Source organism: Nansenia antarctica (assembly GCF_963989245.1).
Source record: "Nansenia antarctica genome assembly, chromosome: 1".
NCBI classification, from domain to species: domain Eukaryota; kingdom Metazoa; phylum Chordata; class Actinopteri; order Argentiniformes; family Microstomatidae; genus Nansenia; species Nansenia antarctica.
Window position 1 is genome coordinate 19239905 of NC_137674.1, and position 26246 is coordinate 19266150.

Genomic DNA, 26246 nt, shown 5'->3' on the forward strand with positions numbered 1-26246 from the left:
ATGATTAAGGAAACAGGTAGTGATAACCTCCAATCTTGCATTACTTGGACAAGGGAAGCTGATTTGGCGTTTGAGACAATTAAACACAAATTGCAAGAAGCGCCAGCTTTAGCGCTTCCAGATTATTCCAAAGAATTTGGATTGTATGTTTCTTCTTCAGCCGAGGGGAAGTATGCCTGCGCTGTTCTTACGCAACCAACAGGCATTGGACCTAGTCCACAGCCCATAGCCTATTACTCTGTCGCATATTCAGAGGTAGAAATGGGTTTCGCGCCATGTTACAGAGCAATGGCCGGGGCTTATCTTATGTACGAGAAGGCAACAGCCTTAACCATGGGGTACCCAATTACCATTCTCTGCCACCACAGTCTAAGGAACCTCTTGAATCAAGGCAAGTACACTTTGACGATGCCTAGGATTAGGGATTATTACAGGATGTTGGAAAGGGAAGATGTAACCTTACTAAGATGTAACACACTTAACCCAGCAGAGACCTTGCCAACCCCAGAAGATGGGGAACCACACGATTGTGTGAAGGAAGCTACGAGGTACTCTAAGCTTAGAGCAGATCTACTAGCTTTGCCTTTAAAGGAAGCTGACGTTGAGTATTGGACTGATGGATCTTGTTACCGGGTAGGAGAACATTTACGTGCCGGGTATGCCATAGTCCGATCCCAAAATTCGAAGTTCCTTGTGGAACAAGCCGAGGCTGTTCCTCAGCCTTGTTCAGCTCAGTTGGCTGAATTGATTGCCCTCACAGAAGCATGCAATTTGGGAACCGGACAAAGAGTGACAGTATACACCGACTCTGCCTATGCCCACAATGTGTGTCATTTACATGGAGCTGTATGGAAGGGACGGGGTTTTAAGAAAACTGATGGTTCGCCTATTCAGCACCACGCTCAAATCATGAAGCTGTTACAAGCCATGATGAAACCAAGGGAATTAGCCATAGTAAAGTGTGCCGCACACAGATCTGACTCATCACATGTCACACAAGGTAACAGGGCTGCAGATGATGCAGCCAAAGCTATTACAGGAGCAGACAAAGCAGGTAAAGTTCTGCTGGTCACACATGAAGTACAGTTACAGGGCATGGTCACGCTTGAGGATTTGTTGATGTTACAGAGTGAGGCAAATGCGCTAGACAAAAACTTATGGTTAACAAGAGGAGCTAGTCAGGATGACACAGGTCTATGGAGAAATCATGAGGGGCTGGTTGTGGCACCCCCAGATTTATTAGGCGTACTGATACAGGAAGCTCATGGATTAGCACATGTGTCCAGGGGGGAGGTAAGACGCAAGATCACCAAGGAATATGGTTTTTGGGCTCCATATTTGTTGGAACAAATAGACCATGTCCTTGGTCAATGTGTGGTCTGTTTGAAGAACAATATCAGACCTGGAATACCAGTGGGAACTGGGCATATCCCTACCCCAAACGGGCCAATGAAACATTTAGTGATTGATTATGTGGACATGATTCAACCTATTGCAGGATACAGGTACATGCTAGTTGTAGTAGACAGGTTCAGCAGATGGGTAGAAGCTTGCCCCACTCGAAGAAAGGATGCTCAGTCTGTAGCAAAGTTCCTATGCAGGGAAGTCATGCCTAGGTTTGGAATTCCAGATAGGATATCGTCAGACAATGGTAAGGAATTTGTGGATAAGACGGTAAAGCTTATACTACAAAAGTTGGGAATCAAGCAGAGACTTGGGTGTATTTACTCACCTCAAAGCCAGGGGATAGTAGAGAGAATGAACGGGGTCCTTAAGAACCGTCTTTCTAAGGTCTGTAAGCATACAGGTCTTAATTGGTTGGAAGGACTCCCTCTTGCATTGATGGCCTGTCGTTCCAGTGAGATTCGAGGGCTGCACTTGACTCCCCATGAACTGGTAATGGGGAGGATAATGACAGCTCCCTGTGTACGAACCAGTGGGAAAGGGCCAAGTTTGGCTCTCCTGGAGAGTGACATGAAAGCCTATGTACAGTACATGACTAACCGGCAAAAGAGTATCTCTTCTTATGTGCTCCACAAACAGGAACGTGAGGAGGAGGTGAACGCACAGGAGAGGAAGGACGCGTTGCAACCGGGTGACAAGGTCTACGTGAAGGTCTACAGACGGAAGTGGCATGAGGCTCGACGGGAAGGACCTTACGAGGTCGTCCGGTGCACTGGGACTGCCCTCCAGATCAAGGGGTCCCCCACCTGGTATCACGTTCATCACTGCATCAAGGCACCCAATGAGGACGATGAGGGAGAACCTCAGCAGGATGGTGAGGAGATCCCTGGGGACGAGGAAGTCCACAGCTTGGACATCCAGGCTGACGAAGATGTTGGTGAGTATCTGCGTCATGATGCAGATGATGCCGGGGGCCTCGTCCCAGACCCTGTCCAGCCCACTGATGAGTGGGTCAACGGAGACCGTGAAGGATCCAGTGACTGCGACACCCCTCTTGGGGGTTCTACCGAGCCTGGTGTTGCCCCTGTTGTCACCCCTTCCGACCCTGACAATGCTCCAGACGGAGATGTCAGCAACCCGGGCGGATGCCCGGACCGAGGTACCATTGAGAGACACAGACCTGTCAGTGATACACCTCAACCAGTCAGACCCCGTAAAACACCAAGGCCAATTAGGAGGAAACTCAAGCCATGCCGTTTCAGAGACTGATATACCCCTTAGTGTTCCTACCCCATTGACTTCTTTGGACAATGTTACACTTTACTCACACACTGTTATGCCTGGACGTCAGAGAAGAATGATCATAGCAAGTAGAGCTTTTACTTGCCCACATTCACGTTGTACTATTGATGATTGTTTGATCTATACCGCCGAAGAAAGCGAGTGGTATTTATTGGATACTACATATATTACACTTGATCAGTACTCAAGCAACATGCAAGAAACTCGTGTGACATTAACTAATGTTGACCAGGAAGAGAGCTCGTATTGGTGTGCTAGACGTGATATCGGTGAACCGGTGTCTAGTAAATCCAACAATTTCAAGGACAATATTTGTAGGACCAGGCCTGACTATCCACACCACTTTAGGACCTCGGACTGTGAGACATTGGTGCATAGATATGTTCACGATGAGTTACCAGGAAAGGTTGAAAATGTTGCTGTGAAGGCTCCTACGAAGGCGATTGTAGTTGCTACTGACGATTATTTGTTGTATGATTCTAATCACCTGGGGACACGGTCCCACCCTAATTCTGCCACTAGTATCATGAAAGATTTTGCTTCAAAAATGAATTATTCTGATTGCTGGATTTGTCAACAGGTCCCTGTAAGTGCGTCTGCTCCTATGTTTTTCCCCATCCCGTTAACTAAAGCAGAATGGCTTCATTATAATTGGCAGGGTTTAGCCCCATTTGTTTTACAGGGCAAGAACCAGAGCTCTTCTTGTCAGCCCAGCACGATTCTGGTTCCTTTAAATTCTTCCTATGCAGGTGTGGATATTGGTGTGTTGGAACGTCTGACAGCAGCGGTTAACAAACACCATAGGCCTAGCGGTGTGGGGAAGGTTATTATTGATAGGCTTACACATTTGTCACAACCAACAGGTCCGAAGAAGATATATATTATCCAAGCTATGTTCGCTCAATTAAATGGTACTGCATTGAGTCCTCATCTGTCATGTTCTGGGAGTGTGACTTCTACACGGTGGAGGGGTTCAGTTGTTATTTCTGGATTAAAATGTAAAGTTGTTGATTGTGCTATGGTGCCTCAAATGAAATTACATGATACCAATACTACCAGACGGCAGAGAGGCACCACGCAGCTTAAAGTCATGCCTCTCGTAAATGTTACAACCTGTATTGACATTCAAGTACGGCCCAAGATCAGCTCGGTTCGTCAGTTAGGGGCTGCGTCTTGTGTAGGTGGAACCATTTTCTCGTATCCTGGTACGGAGCTTCAACTCCCGGAACATGTGTTTCTTGTGTGTGATAATGATGCATTCTCTAAGCTTCCTGCTTTCATTGAGGGTGGTTGTTATTTGGCTCATCTGATACCTTTGATTAGGAAAGTTACTCGGGAGGAGATGTCTGTACTTCACAAACAAGCAACCCATCGTAGTCGTAGGGCGTTGTCTGCCGCTCAGAAGTTTTTTGGCCTAATATTCCCAAGTTATGGTGTCTACAACACTCAGACTGAATTAAGTGCCTTATCATCCGTTCTTGAAAAACACATTAATGCTTCGGATGCTGTAGTGTCTGCCCTGGCCACTGAATTGACTGAAACTAAGAATGTAGCTCTCCAAAATAGAATGGCTTTGGACATTATTTTGGCCAGTCAGGGTGGTACTTGTGCTTTGATAGGCGGTGAATGCTGCAGTTATATTTCGGATTCTGGTAACGCTTTGCATGATTTTCATGAATCTAACAAGAAGGGTGTTGAGGATTTACATAAAGAACACGGTTGGAATATGTTAGATTTCTTTGATTCTGCTTTTTCAGGTATTGGTAATATGATCAGGTCCGTCGCTATTATTTTTGTTGTCATTATCATCTGTATTATGTTACTTGGTATTTTGATCAAATGTTTTGGAAAGTGTATTTCGGATGTTCCTATTAATGCTTTGGTGTTGACCAACGTAGCTGATGAGCAAAAGCTGGATTCTGTTTTGCTTTCTGATTTTGTTTCCTCTTTTGATGATTTGTTTGTTAAGTGATGTTTTGTGATTATTTGCGTCGATTACTGTTTGTTTCTTTCTGTATCATGTGATTGATGTCAGTTGAGAAGTGGTGTGGTGGTTATGCAAAGATAGGAAAGCGAAGAAAACGCTCTTGACTGGGAAGGATATCAATCTGAGACAGCGGTAAAGGCTGTTCTCCAACTGGGTACAAGTGCTAGTAACCTCTGACCCCGACGCTTGAAGGACAAAGAAAACATCGGTCGTTGGAAGTTTCTATGTTAATTTGTGCATGATGGACTGTGTTTAGTTTAATTGTGATTGTTGTTTTCGAGATTCTTTTTATTATTGGTTAGTTTCTATTTTTTGCATGATGTCTTTGGGTTCTTAATAGTTATTTTTTATTTTTTTATTTTTTTTGATTTTTTGTTTTTTATTTTTTGTATTTTCTTAGCTGTGGTATGTGGGGTTTGTGTTTTTGTTTTGGTTTATGTGATCATTTAGTTTCGGAACACCCTCTGGGTGGTCCGAGGGGGGATGTGTAGTATATTTTTACACATTAACGGCCTTCTTATATTCACGTATATTTTACACATATATTCACGTATATTTTACACATATATTCACGTATATTTTTATTACTTCATATACACTTTATTAAATACTTTTGATACTTCATTATAAACGATCTTGTCGCACATGCGCTGAGACACACACACACGAATTGTTGCGCATGCGCAGTCACACACACACGCATATGCACGCCCCCGAGGGTCTGGGCCAATCAGAGGCCTAGGAGGAGGGCTATAAGACTTCCGTGCAGAGGCGCGAGCGGCCTGCTCCTGACTATCTCGATTCACGGTATGACTGTTCAGTGTGCCTGTAATCTGAAGACCCAACCTTTTTTGAATAAATACTTTTAAAACTTTGGACCTTCTTGTATCACTGAAACAGAGAAAATATTCTACAATATAAACATACTATACTAGTCCATAAGCACAGTATGGGAGAACTTGGTGATAAGCATAATACGAGTTATACATATGCGCTCTGCGCTGCGGGCTATGCGCGATGCAAGATAACTGAGAGGAGACGGTGTGTGTGCACTGCTTCTATATCATAAGATGTACATTTGATACGTACAAGTAAGCTAGCTAAGTAAGTAATCTAGCTAACTATGCCTGCTGGTTGCGCGATGCAGGACAGCTGTGAAAGGAGACTGACCAGGCAATGTTCAGGCTTCCGTTCAGACATACCATGACACGGTACTTTCCATGGAATTATACATGGTCTCGACCAGGGTAATTGCCCGAGCGGATTTTCCTGGTCAGACGCATTCAGACATACACCGCCACAGGAAATTGCATGGAATCTACTGGGAAGGCTTGTATGTGTGAAAGGGGCTTAATTCAATGCCTTCCAGATCAAATTCCATCCAGGTCACACAATCTACCAGACACTCTCCTCATGTTCAGGAACATGCTGTACCTGGAAGTGTCCCGAGCCCTGGACAGAGAAGACTAGCAACACCAGGCTGCTCTCCTGGAAAGCTCTGTTGAGTTTGAGCTCGTTGGAGGGAGTGGTGGACCAGATGCCTTTCTGCTGGGAGATGTCGATGTTCCTCAGGTTACAGCTCTTCATGATGAAGTAACGCACCATCCCTGTAAACTGAAAATGCATAAATAAATAAAATATATATATATTTAAAAATAAATAAATAAATACAGTCATAGAGTAGGATTACATCTTTATTGACATGTTTATTTCCAGATGTAGTAGCATATCATTTGGGTGACTTCATCCATATGTAGTAGTATTTCTAATAGGCGGTGGGCCGAAGCTGTCTATCTGCTTTCGTTTGTGAAATGATCGATCTACAACTACAGACTAGTTGATTTTTTCATATAAGCTAAATAGTTTTTTTTGGAACATGTTTCCGTCAGTTGGTAGACGTTGGTCGATCAACGTTTTATGAAAAGTAAACTTACGATCCATAAGTTAATAAGGAGAATGATTGGGGCTACTATGCCGCTAACCAATCAAAACCCGTTAAAGCGTCACCTGACTTGACGTCTGCCAATGATATTCCTTCAAAATACGGAACTAGGAAGTAAACAACGTATTATCTGGAAAGACTGAGTTGTTTCGGATAACTTTACTGTCAAGTAATGTTTCAGGTAAGATTTGCACGTCATACTAATTCATATCACATATTAATGAACAAGTCCATGTCATGTTGTGTCAATACAAACATGTTCTAATATGCTATTTTTGTGAAAAATCCAACCAAACGTCACCCGCGATTGTGAAGCTAATGAATTAACAAGCTAGTTATCTAACTAAAGGGTACAATAGCTAAGTTACCAATGTCAACTATGTCTATTCTCAATCATTTCAGTAATAATTGTGCCAAATTGGGACCAGTAACATTAACTTGTGTGTCAGTATGTTACAGTATATGTGTGTGCAAGCATGTTTTTGATATTGTCAATCGTCTCACTTTTACGAGGTGAGCTGGTAAGACAAAACCCAAGACTAAATGTATCTTCACTTGCCTTGCCTATAATTGACGAGACTAGACAAAGATTCAAGTGTTTAGAGAACATTTATAACACTAGTGTGTTTTCGCAGTGCAAACACAGACACATGTCTGTACATGGTAGGTTGTTAGATTTGCATGTGCATCTCCCTTTCACACATTTTGTTTTTTTGCAGGAGCAGTATACAAGCTCTAAAACTGAAATATTTGTCCCGTCTGCATATTATGCACTGGGCGGGAAGAAGATGTGGTTTTTTATTTAGGCTGAACGTAGTGGTAGTCTTTGAGCGGAGAAGTCTAGGCTTTGGTGGTGTATCATTTTCAGTTTGACCTTCTGCTTCTACTACATTGTAAGGGAGGGGGGGGGGGGGAGGGAAGGGAGAGAGAGAGAGATATGATACTCTATGCATTGTAATAGTAATGCTTCCAAAGTTATAGCCTAGTTTATTTACAACTCTCCTAATCTGTTTCCCCAGGTAACCCCAGATGCTCAGCCCTGGACTGCACTGCACATCTTCTGGACCTGACCTGACACGGCTGACCCTGACCCATTGATGCCTTGTTCATATCTTGTTCATGTCATATCTTAGCTTGTTTATATCATATTGTTAATAATGTTCATGTCATATCATGTCATATTAATCTTAGCTTGTTTATATCATATTGTTCTTATAAATAACTTATATTGCTATAAAACACACCTGCAGCCTCCTGTACTGATTTTTCCCTTCTCTTGCGGGCTCTTTCAATGTTTCGTATGTTGGCATACTGCATATAGCATTGTCTATGGTAGCCAATATTGTGGTTATAGTGGTTCTCCAACTGCAAAGCCGCAGAGAGGAAAGCGCTACAGAGAGTCGTGAGATCGGCCCAGAAAATCATCGGCGCCCCCCTCCCCTCTCTGGAAGAGCTGTACAACACACGCTGCCTCAGGAAGGCCTCCAAGATCTCCGGAGACCCATCCCACCCTGGGAACGAACACTTTGTTCGGCTGCCCTCGGGCAGGCGGTTCAGGACCATGTCCGCAAGGACAAATAGACTGAAGCTCAGCTTCTACCCTAGGGCCATTCAGGCCCTGAACACAGCAAATACCTAGGTTCTAGGCCCTGGACAATCTAGACAATTTGATGGCAGCTACTAGATTGTAATCAAGTGCAATACTGAAACACAACTGTGAACATTTCAAACCTGCAAACTGCGACACTTTAAATGAATGTGCAATAATACTATGTGCAATATGACAACCCTCGGGTACATAAGGTTCAGAGATAGGAAATGTTAGGATATGTATAGCATAGCATAGAGTACAGCACAGTGTTTTATTTGTATAGTATAGTATAGTGGATAGTGTATATAGCCTTTATTTATGTAAACCAGCTCTTTTCCCTTCTTGTTTTTAGTATTTTTTTTCCTAGCACCAGGGGAGCCCCCCCCTCCCAAATATATATAATACCTATAGTTATATATATATATATTTTTTTTTTTTACAGCCCTTTCTGCAATTTGGCTTTCTGCAGTGTGAAGATTCACCCACTGTAGAGAACAATGTACAAATTTGGTCCAACTTGCATCTGAAAATGCTGTAATATTGTCCGTTCGGTTTGTTAAATGCATACAACACTCCATAATTCATCACGGGCCGGTTTCAGAGACAAGGCTTAAGCCTAGTCCTGGACTAAATCACACTTTCAATGTAAAATCTCCATTGAAGATGTTTTTTAGTCTAGGATTAGGCTTAAGCCTTGTCTGTGAAACCGGCCCCACATCTCGTTATTTCCCCGCGGTTGCTAGGGTTAACAGCCATTGTTTACATTTCGGGGTCCTAATGAAGCCGTACTCGAATTCTGATTGGTTTATCAACTAGAGCGACCAGCGATGTGCCTGAGCAGACAGACTATTAAAAAATAAGTTTGTGAAAATCTCCGACATAATACAGCTGCAAAAAGAGATCGTTTACTCTGTAGATGGAAAAAGATAAACTTCGCGCTAAACGCATTCGGCCAACCACCTATAAATGCTTAAACAAGTTTACTTTATTGATGTAAACCAGCTCCTTACCTTCTTGTGATTTTATGCTTTTATGCTTTTTCTAAAATGTTTTTTTTTCTTCTTTCCTAACACCAGGGGAGCCACCCCTCCTAAATGTCGTTGTTTGGTACCTGTACTGTAGCAATGACAAATAAAGTCCATTCCATTCCATTCCATTCCATTCCAACGTGGGCGATTTTATTTAGGAACACACCCGAGCTAAGTGGGCGGAGTTCCAGAACACAGCTCCGGAAGGACCCCGCGATGACGTCATCAAAAGACGACACCGTGTTGATAACAACTTTCACTCTACTTCTCATGTGAGTCCGTCGAGGCAGCTCGCTTGTAGGAATGAGATGTGATTGCTGGATGATAAGACGTCCGACAGGGCCGTTTGGAGCAGCGCCACTGGTATCTCCACATTGGTGAAAACGCAGACATGTAAGTAAAACTAGTGATGGCGAGATGAAGCTTCATGAACTGTTGAAGCTTTCCAATACAATACATGTATAGCAGGCAGAGTGATAATGACACCGTGGCGTTGGTGTGTGAAGCTTTGAATTGAATAAATGTGCTTGTGTTACTAGGAACAACAACATTTTATTCATTTATTCATTTTTATTTAAAAATAACAACATCTCCACAGTGCTGGGCTTCAGGCGGTTTCTTTTTTTTTAGACGATTTCACCTGCTTTTGAAAAGATCCTTTCACAGGGCACAGAAGAAGCTGGGGTACATAGAAAAACAAAGGCAAGTTTATACAAATTAGGATATACATATATACACTTCCCGAATCGGTCACGTGGTACGGCCGGCAGGCGAAGCTTCGCTCTTACCATACGTCATCAACACATGCCTCTTACCATACGTCATCAACACATGCCTCTTACCATACGTCATCAACACATGCCTCTTACCATACGTCATCAATCAACACATGCTTCGATACGCGCACCACAAAAATCTGCCTCGGTTACTCGACACACGCTACGAAGCGTCGGCACGGAAGAACACATCACTACAGAAGAGATGTTGTATCTGTTTGATCCGTTTTTTACCGGAATACACCACGGAACAAACACATGTTCTGCTGATTATTTTGATTTCATATCAACATTCCGCAAGAAAGCCCAACAAGAAACACGCTTTCGTCTGTCCTTTGTGCAACTCGTGAGAGGCCGTGGATTGCAAAGTCAGAACACGAAAATCTGAGCTCACTACCTTCTCCAGTTGAACATAAACTAAACTATTTCAATGCTGCCATTGTTTGCTGCCGAAGTTACAAGATCCTTCTGTGGTAACCTAACTTATGAATAATGGGAATGCCATCCAGGATTCAAGTTAACCATTTATTGTAGAACGGTAACGTGGTACTCTGGTCACTTGCAAGCTTAATCTGGGACCCCAGCTATTCAACAGGTAACTGCAGCCCAACACATCTTGAGGTCCCCTACTGGCGTGGGGTGGTACTACAGGTAGTCTAACCAGGATATCACACCTTCCATCCCGCCATGTTTTTCAAAGGATGTGAAGTTCTCATGGAGCCTCCATAGCTTGCGCCTCTGACGTAAGCAGCAAGCACGATGCAATGCATTCTGGGACAAGTAGGCAGGAAGCGGTTGTTTTGAAATAGATAGAATGACGATCTAATGGTACAACACAGCTACATTTGTGTGAACATGGAATGGAATGAATGTAACAGAGTTGGGAATGGATGTTGAGTTGTGGTGAATGTGGATGAGTTTCGCTGTGCTTGAGCAGCCCTGGTTGTTGTTGCGCCCGACTTGGAGTTTGGGTGTACTGCAGGTCTTCGTGTTATTTTGTCCTTGTGGTGTTGCCATACCCAGTGGTAGGCAGCGTTAGAATAAGGCCCAATCCCGATTCCCTTTTCTACCCCTATGGCTCGTTTTCGAGTGTGACTCAATTTCGAGCCAAGGCCTTCGAACAGAGCCACAAGCCGTCGGGGTTGAAATCTACCCCTATGAAATGGGACAACCCTTCAAGACTGATACGTCATCAGTAGTATCGTAGAAAAGCATTGACGCTCGCGACTCATTCACAACTTCACTTTTATGCTATCAATCGATCAAACAAGTCATCAAATAAAAAAGAACAATGCTTCATTATCAGACCGTGACAGAATAACGGCACTCTAACCTGTATGAAACCTGTGCTCCTACCCTGCCAGTCTGCACTGATTTAGGACAACAGTGCAACAACTTCGCGGCTGAACTTTAGTTAAATTTACGGCGTCATATACCATCAATGGGAAACATGGAAAAATGCATGACTTACATATTTATTGACGTTCTGAAATCCGAAGTGACAGGAACGCTGGAGAAACAGCCGCTGTCCACTGCATTAATTAACTACATGTCCTTGATGAGTCTCCCGCTCACTGCCCTCCATCAAAAATGTCACATCCATCGATAATATTACATAATAACAACTGTTCGGATTAGATTGCGAGTTGTTTTGGTATGCCGCAATACAATTTATACCACCAAGGGGGGGGGGGGGGGGGGTGGAATTCGCGCCTATCATGCACATATCAGCCTGTGGATAGAAAACTTTAGATAGATAACTTTACATTAAATATGTCTACCATCATCCGCTGTCAAACACCACAATTTATTTCTAAATAAACATGATTGTACATCTCTGAAATGTTAATCGCGCACATTTCTATGGGTCAGTTGCCGGGGCAGAGGAACAGGGTGACTGTCAGCCTGTGACAAACGCGCAGATATGAGTGCTCCGGTGTCTTGCTTTAGTAGTCTAATGTAAGTAAGTAAGTAAAGCTTTATTTATATAGCACCTTTCATACAAGAAATGCAGCTCAAAGTGCTTTACAACAGGAATAAGAACATAAAGTGAATATAAAAACATATACAAGTAGGGATGCACGATATGCATTTTTTTCCAACCGATACCGATGTTTACCCGCTTCTCGTGGCCGATAACCGATATGAGAACCGATATGAGTAGGGATGCACCGATATTTATCGGCCCGATATTGAGGAATTAATATTTATCGGTATCGGTATTTATTATAAAATTAGCCGATATTTAAACCGATAATATGAAGCCGGAAATATTTCTGCTTCCGGTTTCCGCACTCTGCTTCCGGGTTCCGCGCTCAGGCACGCAGTTTGTATAGACGAGACGCGAGCGAAACATGCCTTCCCCTGTGTGGACATTCTTCACAATTTCTAAGGCAGATGTTGCGTTTGCAATTTGCAATACATGTTCAACAAAAGTTCGGAGAGGAGGGCAAAGGGCAAAGAGTTACAACACAACGAATCTAATAAGTCACCTGAAGAATCACCATTGCAAGCACGCTGTATGGAAGGAATATCAAGCACTCGTAGCAGAACACGTTAGCCCAGCCACGGAAAAAAAATCTGCGGTGCCTATTGAAAACGCATTTGAAAACAGCAGGAAGTTCACTTGAGACAGCTCAAAGGCTCAAGCCATCAATGAAAAAATAATGGAGTTGATGGCTGTGCAACAGCTGACCAGCCAGCCGAGCCGCAAGCAAAGAAGACAAGGACAGACGGTAATGAATGAATGAATGGTCTTTATTTTATTATTTATTTATTTAAGACTCTTTATTGTCATTGCTATAGTACAGGACAGGTACCAAACAACGACATTTGGGAGGGGGGGCTCCCCTGGTGCTAGGAAAGAAAAAAAGAAAAAAAACAAGAGGGGAAAAGAGCTGGTTTACATAAATAAAGGCTATGTACACTATCCACTATACTATACTGTACAGATAAAACACTGTGCTGTACTCTATGCTATACCTATTCTAACATTTCCTATTTCTCTGCAACCTTATGTACCCTAGGGTTGTCATATTGCACATAGTGTTATTGGTTGCACATTCATTTAAGTGTCGCAGTTTGCAGGCTTGAAATGTACACATTACATACACACAGGTAACCCTTCTTTGCTGGAAATGTACGACGAAATCTTGGAAGAAAACACTGAACCCACAGAAGAGCAGGCGAGAACTCAAACGGAAGTGCAGGTAATTTATTCAATTTAATGTTTGGCTTTCAACTTGTTAAAAAATACACCACATCACGATAATGTGACATGTGCGCTGCTATGTAGGGTGTTACGTAAGGAGGGGCGGATGTTTATGCGGAAGTGGAGAGCTTGGCTAATCTAGCGACATATGTACTTACAGTATATTGTGATTTTGTTGTCCTTTTAGATGTACCTCTCACAGTCAACGATTCCCAGGACTCAGAACCCAATGGAATACTGGAGAAGCAACAAATCCCGTTTCCCGACCCTGGCCCTGCTTGCAAGGGCGTACCTGTCAGCCCCTTGCACTAGCGTCGACAGCGAACGTTTATTTTCTGCAGCTTCTCATGTGATCGATGAAAAAAGAAACCGACTCGGATGCGAGAGAGCAGAGATGCTTCTTTTTATGAAGAAAAATATTCACCTGATGCCCTCAAAGTAGGCTAGCATAGTGTAAAGTAGCCTCAGAGTGGTAGGCCTACATTGCAAAGGTTCTATGAGGTAGGAATTGTATTCAGTTTGTATATTAGGGAACACCAATGGAAAACGTGTCTATTATTTAGGTGAGAATGTGAATGTAGGCTATACAAGACAAGTTGTTTACAAGGAAAACATTCACTTTTAGTTTTTCCATGTCAGTGCAATTTATTTTGAATTCTTATGCAAAACGTTTGATGGGCTTTATCACAACCTACCTCATCCTCATGCACTAAAAGTAGCATAGCCCAGCCCTTTTCAGTTGCTTTATTAAGCATACTAGTGTAGCCTACTATGTGCCTTGTATCATTCTGTTTATCTGCAGACTAAGCAGCCATTTGGCACTAGTTTCTGTACAAGTTCTATACAACTTTTGGTTCTTTAAAAGTCTTTATTTTTGTATTGACTGATGCACAAGGTGCACTTTATTTTTGTATTGACTGATGCACAAGGTGCACTTTATTTTTGACACTTTTTTGATCTAATTACTCTTAGGTGAGCCTTTTTTGTTTTCATAAAAGGAGGCCAGATCTTGGCTAAAAAAAGCATTGTGCACTGATTCTGTTTGTTAGAGGAAATAATAAATTAACATTTGAAGACTCAGAAATGTTCTCTTTGTTGTGTTAACAATAGTGATGTAAGTTAGATTTGGTGAGATCACTATGGAATATTAAATCATCAATCTTTGCTCACTACATAGCCTTTCTTACCTTCAGGTGTGCATGAACTACAGGTTATCAACTGTGAAATGATATCTGAATGGTCTTTATTGTCATTGATATAGTACAGGTACCAAACAACGAAATTTGGGAGGGGGAGCTCCCCTGGTGCTAGGAAAGAAAAAATAAAATAATAATAATAATATCGGTATCGGTATCGGCCACGAGAAGCGGGTAAATATCGGTATCGGTATCGGTTGGGAAAAATGCATATCGTGCATCCCTAGATATGAGAACAGATATAATTTCACAGTTGATAACCTGTAGTTCATGCACACCTGAAGGTAAGAAAGGCTATGTAGTGAGCAAAGATTGATGATTTAATATTCCATAGTGATCTCACCAAATCTCACTATTGTTAACACAACAAAGAGAACACTTCTGACTCTTCAAATGTTCATTTATTATTTCCTCTAACAAACAGAATATGTTATAGACAGTGCACAATGCTTTTTTTAGCCAAGATCTGGCCTCCTTTTATGAAAACAAAAAAGGCTCACCTAAGAGTAATTAGATCAAAAAAGTGTCAAAAATAAAGTGCATCTTGTCTATCCCTGTAAATTGAAAATGCATAAATAAAATATCAAAAAATAAATAAATAAAGTGCATCAGTCAATACAAAAATAAAGACTTTTAAAGAACCAAAAGTTTTATAGAACTTTTACAGAAACTAGTGCCAAATGGCTGCTTAGTCTGCAGATAAACAGAATGACACAAGGCACATAGTAGGCTACACTAGTATGCTTAATAAAGCAACTGAAAAGGGCTGGGCTATGCTACTTTTAGTGCATGAGGATGAGGTAGGTTGTGATAAAGCCCATCAAACGTTTTGCATAAGAATTCAAAATAAATTGCACTGACATGGGAAAACAAAAAGTGCATGTTTTCCTTGTAAACAACTTGTCTTGTATAGCCTACATTCACATTCTCACCGCAGCTTTTTTTTTCGCGGCTAGGCTACCTTCTGCTACTAGTGCTTGATATTCCTTCCATACAGCGTGCTTGCAATGGTGAATCTTAAGGTGACTTATGAGATTCGTTGTGTTGTAACTCGTAGACCTTTGCCCTCCTCTCCGAACTTTTGTCGAACATGTATTGCAAATTGCAAACGCACTATCTGCCTCAGAAACTTTGAAGAATGTCCACTCCGGGGAAGCCTGTACGCAGGCGCAGCAGCATGAGCGCGGGAACCGGAACCAGAAATATTTCCGGCTTCATATTATCGGCTCAATATCGGCTAAAATTTAATAAAACCGATAAATATTTAATAACATTAATTTCCCATTATCGGGCCGATAAATATCGGTGCCGATAATATCGTGCATCCCTATATACAAGCATAGAATGAATATAAAAGCAGGGGAAAACAGTCAAAAGAAAAGGTAAAGATTTACATTTCTTACACACTATGTGATACATTCATACACTACTATATATTATTTTAGCCCCCTCAGTGAGTGTAGTCACGCTAGTATGGGACCTGCACCTGTGGTACACGCTACCCCACCCGCAATGTACTACACCCTCAGTGAGTGTAGTCACGCTAGTATGGGACCTGCACCTGTGGTACACGCTACCCCACCCGCAATGTACTGCCCTCTCACTTGGTTGCAGGGTATTTCAACCGGGGCCTGGTTACCCCTTAATATCCAGGACCTACTGTCCCTTCCTTAAGCCTAACTTGGATCTCGGCGGGCCTGGTTACCCCTGAAATCTAGTATCCAGGACCTACTGTCCCTTCCCTAAGCCTAACTTGGATCTCGGCGGGCCTGGTTGTTACCCCTGAAATCTAGTATCCAGGACCTACTGTCCCTTCCTTAAGCTTAACTTGGATCTCGGCGGGCCTGGTTACCCCTGAAATCTAGTATCCAGGACCTACTGTCCCTTCCAAAAGCCTAACTTGGATCTCGGCGGGCCTGGTTACCCCTGAAATCTAGTATCCAGGACCTACTGTCCCTTCCTTAAGCCTAAGTTGGATCTCGGCGGGCCTGGTTACCCCTGAAATCTAGTATCCAGGACAGTAAAATATTTAAAGTGCAATAGCTGGCAAATGAGCAGTGGGCAGGTGCAGATAAGCTAGTTGAAGGCTATATTGAAGAAGTGCGTTTTTAGCTTTCTTTTAAAAATATTTAGTGAGCTGGCTTCCCTGATCTCTAAAGGTAATGTGTTCCAAAGCTTTGGGGCATAGTTGGCAAAGGCTGCGCTCCCGATCTTCTTCTGACTGTTGCTGGGAACCTCTAATAAACCTGCGATAGATGATCTTAGTGTTCTTGAGGGTACATAATTGGCAAGGGAATTAGCTATGTACTTTGGGCCTCGCCCATTAAGGGCTTTGTATATAAGGAGGAGGACCTTAAAATCAACCCTACATGTTACTGGCAGCCAGTGCAGAGTAGCTAGGACCGGAGTAATGTGTTCTCTCCTCTTGGTTCTAGTTAGAAGTCGAGCTGCAGAGTTTTGAATGAGCTGAAGTCTTGCAGTCGTTTTTTTAGGAAGGCCAGTAAAAAGTGTGTTAAAGTAATCGAGCCGGCTTGAGACAAAGGCATGAATCAGTTTTTCAGCATCTTTTTGGTTTATAAGTGGTCTTACTTTAGCAATGTTTCTAAGGTGAAAGAATGATGTTTTCGTCACCTTGTTAATATGGGACTTGAAGCTTAGGTCTGAGTCGAAAATAACACCTAGACTTGTAACCTCAGGTTTAATCCATGATGTCAGTTTCCCTAGATTATTAAGCAACATATCCCTCTTTGCTTTAGGGCCGATCAGTAGGACTTCAGTTTTGTCCTCGTTTAGCTTCAAGAAGTTATTGCTCATCCATTTATTTATTGCTAGAAGACAGTTCGTAATGGAGTCTATAGCTGAAGTATCATTTGGTTCAGCAGAAATGTACAGTTGCGTCAACTTGCGTGTCATCGGCATAGCTGTGGAAACATACGTTGTGCTCTCTAATGATGTCCCCGAGTGGTAACATGTATAGTGAGAATAGTAGTGGACCAAGGCAGCTCCCTTGTGCGACTCCGAAATCGCTGTCATATTTCTCAGACACATGATCTCCAAGCTTGACATAGAACTTTCTCCCTGTAATGTATGTTCTGAACCAATTTAACACACTGCCAGAAAGACCAACTAACTCTTCGAGACGATTGATTAGGATATCATGGTCGATCGTATCGAACGCTGCACTTAGATCTAATAGGACGAGAATTGAGACCTTGTTAGCATCAGAGTTTAGTCTGAGATCACTCACTATTTTAGTAAGAGCAGTTTCAGTGCTGTGATATGTTCTAAAACCTGATTGAAATTCCTCCATGACATTATTTTCTTTCAGAAAGGAGTTTATTTGTAGTGAAACTTCCTTCTCAAGTATCTTACTAATGAATGTGAGGTTGGATATCGGTCTGTAGTTTTTCAGTGCATCGGCGTCGAGGTTGGGTTTCTTTAATAGCGGTCTTACAACAGCTGTTTTGTAGGCATCTGAGAAGATGCCTGTTTGAAGCGACGTATTTATGATCTTCAGCACATGATTTGAGACACTATCAAACACCCGCTTGAAGAATGCTGTTGGTATAGGGTCAAGGCAGGAGGTGGAGGAATTAGATTTAGAGACTGTGTTACAGAGGTCCAGTAGTGTAATACAGGTGAATTCACTCATAGTTGCTGCTTTTGTTTTCCTGAGGTCGACTATGTTTGCGTCAGGGGTGATGCTGGCTCTAATAGATGTTATTTTATTATTAAAGAACAGTGCAAGCTTTTCACATTTTGTTGCTGACGGCTACGGAGGGGGGGGGGGGGCAGTGTTGCCCGCTTCCTAACCTTTAGAGGTGCAGCAATATCTAACGTAGTTGATAGTGTACTGTGTAAATTTAGGGCCATCTCATGTAGAGAGAATTCGTCGCTGCATGGCTCAATTGATCTCATAATGTTAGAAAACTGTGTTTCAGCATTGGTGTCTAAGAGTCTTTTTTGAACTACCGTTTGTATTCTAGTCTTTGTTAAGATTAGGTTAGTATCAAAAAACACACAGTCATGGTCAGAGATAGCAGGCATAGCAGGCTTGTCGATGGAGGGAGCGTGGAGAGAGTCTCAACCCTCCGATTCCTGGGGGTGCACATACAGGATGACCTGTCCTGGAAGATCAACACAGCAGCCATCATCAAGAAGGCACAACAGCGGCTCTACTTCCTGAGAGTCCTCAGGAAAAACCACATCGGACAGGAGATGCTTGTGACCTTCTACCGCTGCGCAGTGGAGAGCATCCTCACCTACTGCATCTGCGTGTGGTTCTCCAGCTGCACAGCCGCAGAGAGGAATGCGCTACAGAGAGTCGTGAGATCGGCCCAGAAGATCACCGGCGCCCCCCTCCCCTCTCTGGAAGAGCTGTACAACACACGCTGCCTCAGGAAGGCCTCCAAGATCTCCAGAGACCCATCCCACCCTGGGTACGAACACTTTGCTCGGCTGCCCTCGGACAGGCGGTTCAGGACCATGTTCGCAAGGACAAACAGACTGAAGCTCAGCTTCTACCTCAGGGCCATTCAGGCCCTGAACACAGCAAAGACCTAGGTTCTAGGCCCTGGACAATCTAGACAATTTGATGGCAGCTACTAGATTGAAATCAAGTGCAATACTGAAACACAACTGTGAACATTTCAAACCTGCAAACTGCGACACTTTAAATGAATGTGCAATAACACTATGTGCAATATGACAACCCTCGGGTACATAAGGTTCAGAGATAGGAAATGTTAGAATAGGTATAGCATAGCATAGAGTACAGCACAGTGTTTTATTTGTATAGTATAGTATAGGGGATAGTGTACATAGCCTTTATTTATGTAAACCAGCTCTTTTCCCTTCTTGTTTTTAGTTTTTTTTCCTAGCACCAGGGGAGCCCCCCCTCCCAAATTTCGTTGTTTGGTACCTGTACTATATCAATGACAATAAAGACCATTCATTCATTCATTCATGTACTGATACGTTATCAATGTTCAGCCCTCTTGTTATTACCAAGTCCAGGGTGTTGTCATGTTGATGCGTAGCTTGATGTATGTGCTGTGTAAGTCCAAAACTGTCCAGTAGGTTCAAGAGCTCTATACTTTTGGGGTCATCCTTCTTATTAATGTGAATGTTCAAATCTCCATTCAAGATTAATCTATCAAATCTAGTGACGACAGTTGAGATCAGTTCTGAATATTCTTGCAGGAATACTGATAATGAGCATCTTGGTGGTTGATATACTGTAATGATAAGGACTGATATTTCTGCTTTGAGCTCAAGAGCATAATATTCGAATGATGTGACTTCACCCAGGTCAATGTCCTTGAAAACAAGTTTAGCTGAATAAATAGCTGCAATGCCTCCTCCTTTCTTGTTTTGTCTAATTGACTGCTGATAATTATAGTTTGGGGGGCAGGTTTCTATTATGGTCCCTAAACCTTCGGTATTGGTTAACCATGTCTCGACTAAAAATATACAATCTAGCTTATTCTTGGTTATCAGGTCATTAATCAAGAATGATTTCTTTTTCAAAGCTCTGACATTAAAAAGAGCTAATTTCAGCTGCATGAACTTTGCATCACAGTTTGAATACACAGTTGTCTCACGGGTAACAGTTATTAGCCTTGATTTACGTACAGGATGTGCTGAGGGATAGTTGTAATTGTTTTGTCTAGCAGTAATCCGTGTAGGAATAGCAGAGGTGCTTATCTCTTGCTGGATGACCGTGTCCTTGCTGGATGAGAGAGTGTTCTGGGTTTTCTTTGATGGGGGTGGGGCGGGGGGACGGGATGGGGGGGTTTGGGTGTGCGAATTGGGGGGGTAGCTAGATTCAGGATACAGGATGAGATGAATGCAGAGACCTGTGCATGCGTCCCCTCTGAGGGGGATGAAAGCACGGGGCTTGAAGTGAGAGGGAAGTGGAAGGGTGGTGCCCGGAGAGGGCTAGGGTAGGGGCGAGGTGTCGTGGAGGGTTGTGAAGGGGTCAGGTCGAGTATCCCAAAGAGGGGTAGAGGCCTGGGGGTTTGTGGGTGGGGGGTTGGGAGTCGCTGGAACTGACACCTCTGCTAGTTGAACAGCAGAGGCAGGGTCCAGCGTTGTGAGGGTGGGAGAGGCCTTCTCCTTGACGTCCTCGTCTTGTGGTGCGTCAGCTGTTGACCTGTCCTTGTGGCTGGGGAGACCGGCATCTGTGGCTGAGTCATTTGATTGTGGCCTGTTCTTGTTCTTATCTACTGTTGGGTGGTTGATGGAGTAAAGTAGGTTAGAGGTGAACAGTGCCTCTCCGGCTCTGTTGAGTCGATTCTTGCTGAAGAGGTCTCTGCATTCCCAAAATAGATTGAAATTGTCAATATAGTTTACTTCATGTAGGTGACAATTAGTTGATAGCCATGTGCTTATTCCGAGTAGCCTGCTGAATCTGTTAACTCTCCGTCCATTTGAAGGCAGGGGACCACTGATGTATGATTCAACATTCAAGGATCTTAACATCTTTAGGAGTTTGACAAAGTCACGTTTCAGTATTTCTGATTGCTGTTTGGCTATGTCATTGGTTCCAACATGTAGAATAATCTTGTTCACATCTTCATGGGCAGACAGGATTTCTGGGATTTTTTCTGTTATGTTATAAACCATCTCATCAGGGAAGCAGTATGCTTTTATGTTCCTCTTACTGCCAATATTGATATGCTTTACAGCAGAGTCACCAATAATTAAAGTTGCTATTGGTCTTGTCGCATCATTACCTTGGTGCTGCTTAAGCCTGGTTTTAAGGTGGGCCCTGAACTAGCATTGTTAGCTTGTGCTGTAGCATCATTAGCTTGCAGCCCCTTTAATCCAGGCTCACACAGTAGCTGTTGGGTAGCCAGTGACGGCCAGCCGGTCGCGGTACTAATCTCAGGTTGAGAGTCACTGTCTGCGGGAAGCAGAGTCAAGGGCGCCGGCTTTCCCCGACGGGCATTCAGAGGGAAAGTATCGTTTTCAGTGGACCGGGTGCTACTCACGTTAGCAATCTGACTCGGTGCCACTCGGTTCGCAGAGTCCTTCAGTTGAAATATCTTTGTTTCAAGTACTGCAATCTTCTGTAGATATCCGCTGCAGCCTCTGCAAGGCGACATGTCCGCGCCGAGAGGATATTCTGCCCGGTGTCCGAGAGACAAACTGTGGACTGGTGACTCCTTGATTAGGCTATTGCTTGTACACGCCGGTGCTCCAGGTGCGTGAAAATTGTAGAGAGCGAGAAAGCAAAATAAGAAAAAGAGGATATAAAAGAATGTAGTAAAAGCTATATAAAAAACGTAAAATAAAGAAATAAAAGAAGTTAAAACTATAAAAAAAAGCCTGTAACGTTAGACACAGCACCTCGACATAAAAGCGATTTTTTTTTGTTATGCTTGTTATAAAGAAAAGGTCTATAATGCATTGTAATGACATTAAACTAACGTTTGATAGATAACTTTACATATGTGTACCATCATCCGCTGTCAAACGCCACAGGTAATAATTGATTTATGATTGTACATCTCTGAAATGCTCGACTGTCATGCAGCGTTGCGTTACTGTAACGTTAGACACAGCACCGACATAAAAGCGATTTTTTTTGTTATGCTTGTTATAAATAAAAGGTCCAATGCATTGTAATGACATTAAACTAAGATAATAAGATGGTTATCATCATTTTTCAAATCTTTATTAATAAGTAATTACAGAGAAAGTAAAATGACATTTCCGCATTGAATAGAGCGACATAACATTTCTGTAGATGATTCGCAATGCATCCTGGAATCAAGGGGTAGCGTACCCCTATGGCTTCGAAGCTAGTCTGGTCCTGAAATCGCTCGAAATGAAGTCATAGTTAGCCCTCGAAATGAAGCCATGGCTCGATGAAATATGAATTGGGACAGCCCTCCCCCTAAACGTGAACGCGCAAATCAAGCCATAGGGGTGAAAACGAAGCCGTAGGGGTGAATTGGGATTGGCCCTAAGACTACCATCTGAATAGGTATGTGCACGATGGAAAACGCTCTATTTTATTATTTGTTCTTCAGCTTCTTGATTAGTGTAAATGGGCACAAATATATACATATATACGTTTGTTAGTTTTACTGTATATAGGTATAATGTATATCTATATATTTGTATCTATATTGGTGAAATTACTGAACAAAATGTGAAATTTATCTGTGACTGTTTGTGCTTCATTTGTTTTCTATACACAGGTCCACCTCACAGCTACTGTTTCTGAACCCAAGTCCACAGAGTTCCTGCTGTGGTTCTTCAGTCCAGAAAAGCACAACGTGGGGTCCAAAGATGGTGGCCGTGAAGCTGGAATACTGCAGTCAAACACTGGAAGTCAACGTGGTCGTGAAAGAGGAGGAAGGAGGGGAGGGAGTGGAGGTGAAAGATGTGATGGTGAAAGAAGAAGTAGAGGAGGAAGGAGGAGAGGATGAAGAGATGGTAGATGTGATGGTGAAAGAGGAGGAGGAGGTTAGAGGAGAGGAGGAAGAAAAGAAAGATGTGATGGTGAAAGAAGAAGTAGAGGAAGAAGGAGGAGAGGATGAAGAGATGGTAGATGTGATGGTGAAAGAGGAGGAGAAGGTTAGAGGAGAGGAGGAAGAAAAGAAAGATGTGATGGTGAAAGAAGAAGAAGAGGAGGAAGAGATTAAAGATGTGATGGTGAAAGAAGAGGGAAGAGAATATGAAGTTGTGAAAGGAGAGGAAGGAGAAGAAGAAGAGGAAGTGGAGGATGAAGATGTCATGATGAAAGAAGAGCAAGGAGAAGATGGATTGGTGGACACAGATGGTGAGGATGGTGAGTTCATGTTCTGTATTTGGCAAAAGCCAGGCCAGATTAATGAATAGTTCAAAGGGCGCTGGCAGATATTTAGCGGTGTATGCAATCAGACATTTATTTTCATTTTTATTTTCCCCACGATTTCCTCCATAGCAGTTGTTGATTCATTCAAACTAAAGTTGTTACAATTTCTCTAACTTCTATGACTGATCATGGAATTACAACTGTTGAGCAAAACAGTGAGTGACAGTTAAACTAGGTACAACGTGAATACTCTTAAATTGAAACGTTAAACTTGGATTCTGTCTCCGTTTGAGAGAATATGCTTTAAATCAATTGTTAATGATAAAACATTGATACGGTATCCATTTGTTGTAATATCTCTGTAACTCTCTGAACACTACATGTTCCCACAGCGTGTGCAGACTCCAGAGATGTGGTGTTACTTCTGGCACTGCTGAGTCTATGGAAGCAGCACTTGTTCTCATGTTGTTTCTAATCCTGTATATGTTCCTATTCTTACAGGAGAGAGCTCCAACCCAGACTCAGACATGGAGCCCAGCTCCACCGCATCAGGAAGCCATAAACAACACAGACGGAGGAGGAGGAGCTCAAGACAGAAGAATTACCACTGTTTAGATTGCAGTGAGAGTTTCATTTGTCCAACTCACCTTAAATCACAACCACAGACTCAAGGAGGACAGAAGATTCACTCTTGTCTTCAGTGTGGAAAGAGATTTGGTCATATGAGCGATCTAAAGAGACACCAGAGAATACACACAGGAGAGAAGCCGTTCTGCTGCTCCCAGTGTGGGAAGAGTTTCAGTGTGGCAGGAAACCTAAAGAAACACCAGAGAATACACACAGGAGAGAAGCCGTTCTGCTGCTCCCAGTGTGGGAAAAGTTTCAGTGAGGCAGGTGACCTAAAGAAACACCAGAGAATACACACAGGAGAGAAGCCGTTCTGCTGCTCCCAGTGTGGGAAGAGTTTCAGTGAGGCAGGTGACCTAAAGAAACACCAGAGAATACACACAGGAGAGAAGCCGTTCTGCTGCTCCCAGTGTGGGAAGAGTTTCAGTGAGGCAGGATCCCTAAAGAGACATCAGAGAATACACACAGGAGAGAGGCCATATTCCTGCTCCCAGTGTGGGCAGAGTTTCAGTGAGTTAGGACACCTAAAGAGACATCAGAGAATACACACAGGAGAGAAGCCGTTCTGCTGCTCCCAGTGTGGGAATAGTTTCAGTGAGGCAGGACCCCTAAAGAGTCACCAGAGAATACACACAGGAGAGAAGCCGTTCTGCTGCTCCCAGTGTGGGAAGAGTTTCAGTGTGGCAGGAAACCTAAAGAGCCATCAGAGAATACACACAGGAGAGAAGCCGTTCTGCTGCTCCCAGTGTGGGAAGAGTTTCAGTCAGGCAGGACCCCTAAAGAGTCACCAGAGAATACACACAGGAGAGAAGCCGTTCTGCTGCTCCCAGTGTGGGAAGAGTTTCAGTGTGGCAGGAAACCTAAAGAGACATCAGAGAATACACACAGGAGAGAAGGTTTAAGGAGACAGGAGCCCTAAAGAAGAAGGGGGGGTCTGCTGGCTGCACCATCATCTACTGTATGGATATTTACTTGTTGATCGGATCAGGGAGAAGGTTGTGTCATGACATGAGCCTTTTCTAGATTATTTTCTCTCAATTCCTCCTGTCCTCTCCTCCTACCCTCCCTTCCTCTCCCTCCTTCCTCCTCCTCCCTTCCTCTCCTCCCCTCCTCTCCCTCCTGGAGAGTGAAGGAGGAATCGAGGTCGTAGGAGTTGAGATGTCCTTGTCCCCTCCTGCGTCATGTGGTCACCGCCCCTTCCACCCAGATGTGGCCTTGGTGTTTAGAAGCCGAGTGTGACTGAATACGGGTATGTTGTTATGTTTGCAATAAATCCTCCTAACGTTTCAGCTGGAAGACTGAGATGTTGTACATCATATTATATTAAGATATAGATCCTATCACTTCTCAGTTTTCTATTAGAACAGCTTATTTTCTGGACATACGCCTGGACGTACTCCAACACTGTTCCTCCCCCACATTTGTTAGATTGGCCTCTAGCCTGCGTGTACAGATTGTTTAATGATGTTTTTTTTTAAATGTGATTTTCTTATTTTTTATGTTATGAAAGTTTAAAGGTTGAAGAGCCTCAATGTAACAAACAATAGTTTTAACATCACTTACTTATACTCATAGTTTGTTGTCTCAGTGTTATGTTTGTATTTCTGTTCAGTTCAGCTGTGTACGTGTTTTTGTAGTCCACTAAATCTAGGACTACAATTCCCCAGATATTATCTAGCCATTAGGTGACATATTTGACACGTGTGTTGTGTGCTAATAAAGTGATGTTGTTTGAACCTTTTATACTCCTGCATTCACTTGTCACTGCTTTATGTCAATAAGATAAGAGCAACCGCAAACAAAATCATATCCATGGAGCAAAACGGTGGGATGTCACAAAAAAACTGAAAAAATACACAGATACATAGCTTTGAGACAGAAATGTTGTTATGTTTTGATATGTTTATTGTGTTTGGGACAAATACAAATCAAATCAAATCCCAAATGTCCAGAAGTGCTAACCTGTTGTCTTCCTTGTTGTGTTATTAGTACCAGATGCTGTCTGCTGGGGAAGTGACCCCTCAGCCCCCCTCAGAACTGAGCCAGAGCTTTGCTTTGAGTCTCGCTTCTCTTGCTCCTCTACCAGCTTCTAGAACAGCCGTACCTTTTTACCTCCTAAATGACCCCCTCTTTACAATGCTAACCTGCTACTTTCACACAACCACCACTAGTTGGCCGCTTGTAAACTAGCCTGCCTCCTACACTAGTCAGGTTTGTTATATAATTTCGTGGGAATTTTTTGGGGATTTGCTAATCTATACATTTTTGGAAAGGGCATTGTATGAGGAATCAGAAAATACATGTTTCCATTTGCACAGATGTCTGAAAGGCGGCCATCTTGGCATTTAAGAAATGGCCGCCATAATACACACG

The 26246-nt window shown here is 42.9% G+C and overlaps 1 protein-coding gene across 1 annotated transcript in view; it reads left to right on the plus strand.

The window, feature by feature from the left end:
- Window positions 1–9554: 9554 nt before the first annotated feature.
- Window positions 9555–26246, plus strand: part of LOC308162495 (ubiquitin domain-containing protein 1-like) — a gene marked incomplete at its 3' end in the record, with an annotated part of 28061 nt that continues 11369 nt past the window's right edge. Inside the window, exon 1 of the mRNA XM_080536644.1 lies at window positions 9555–9647. The remainder of the gene's footprint in view (window positions 9648–26246) is intronic.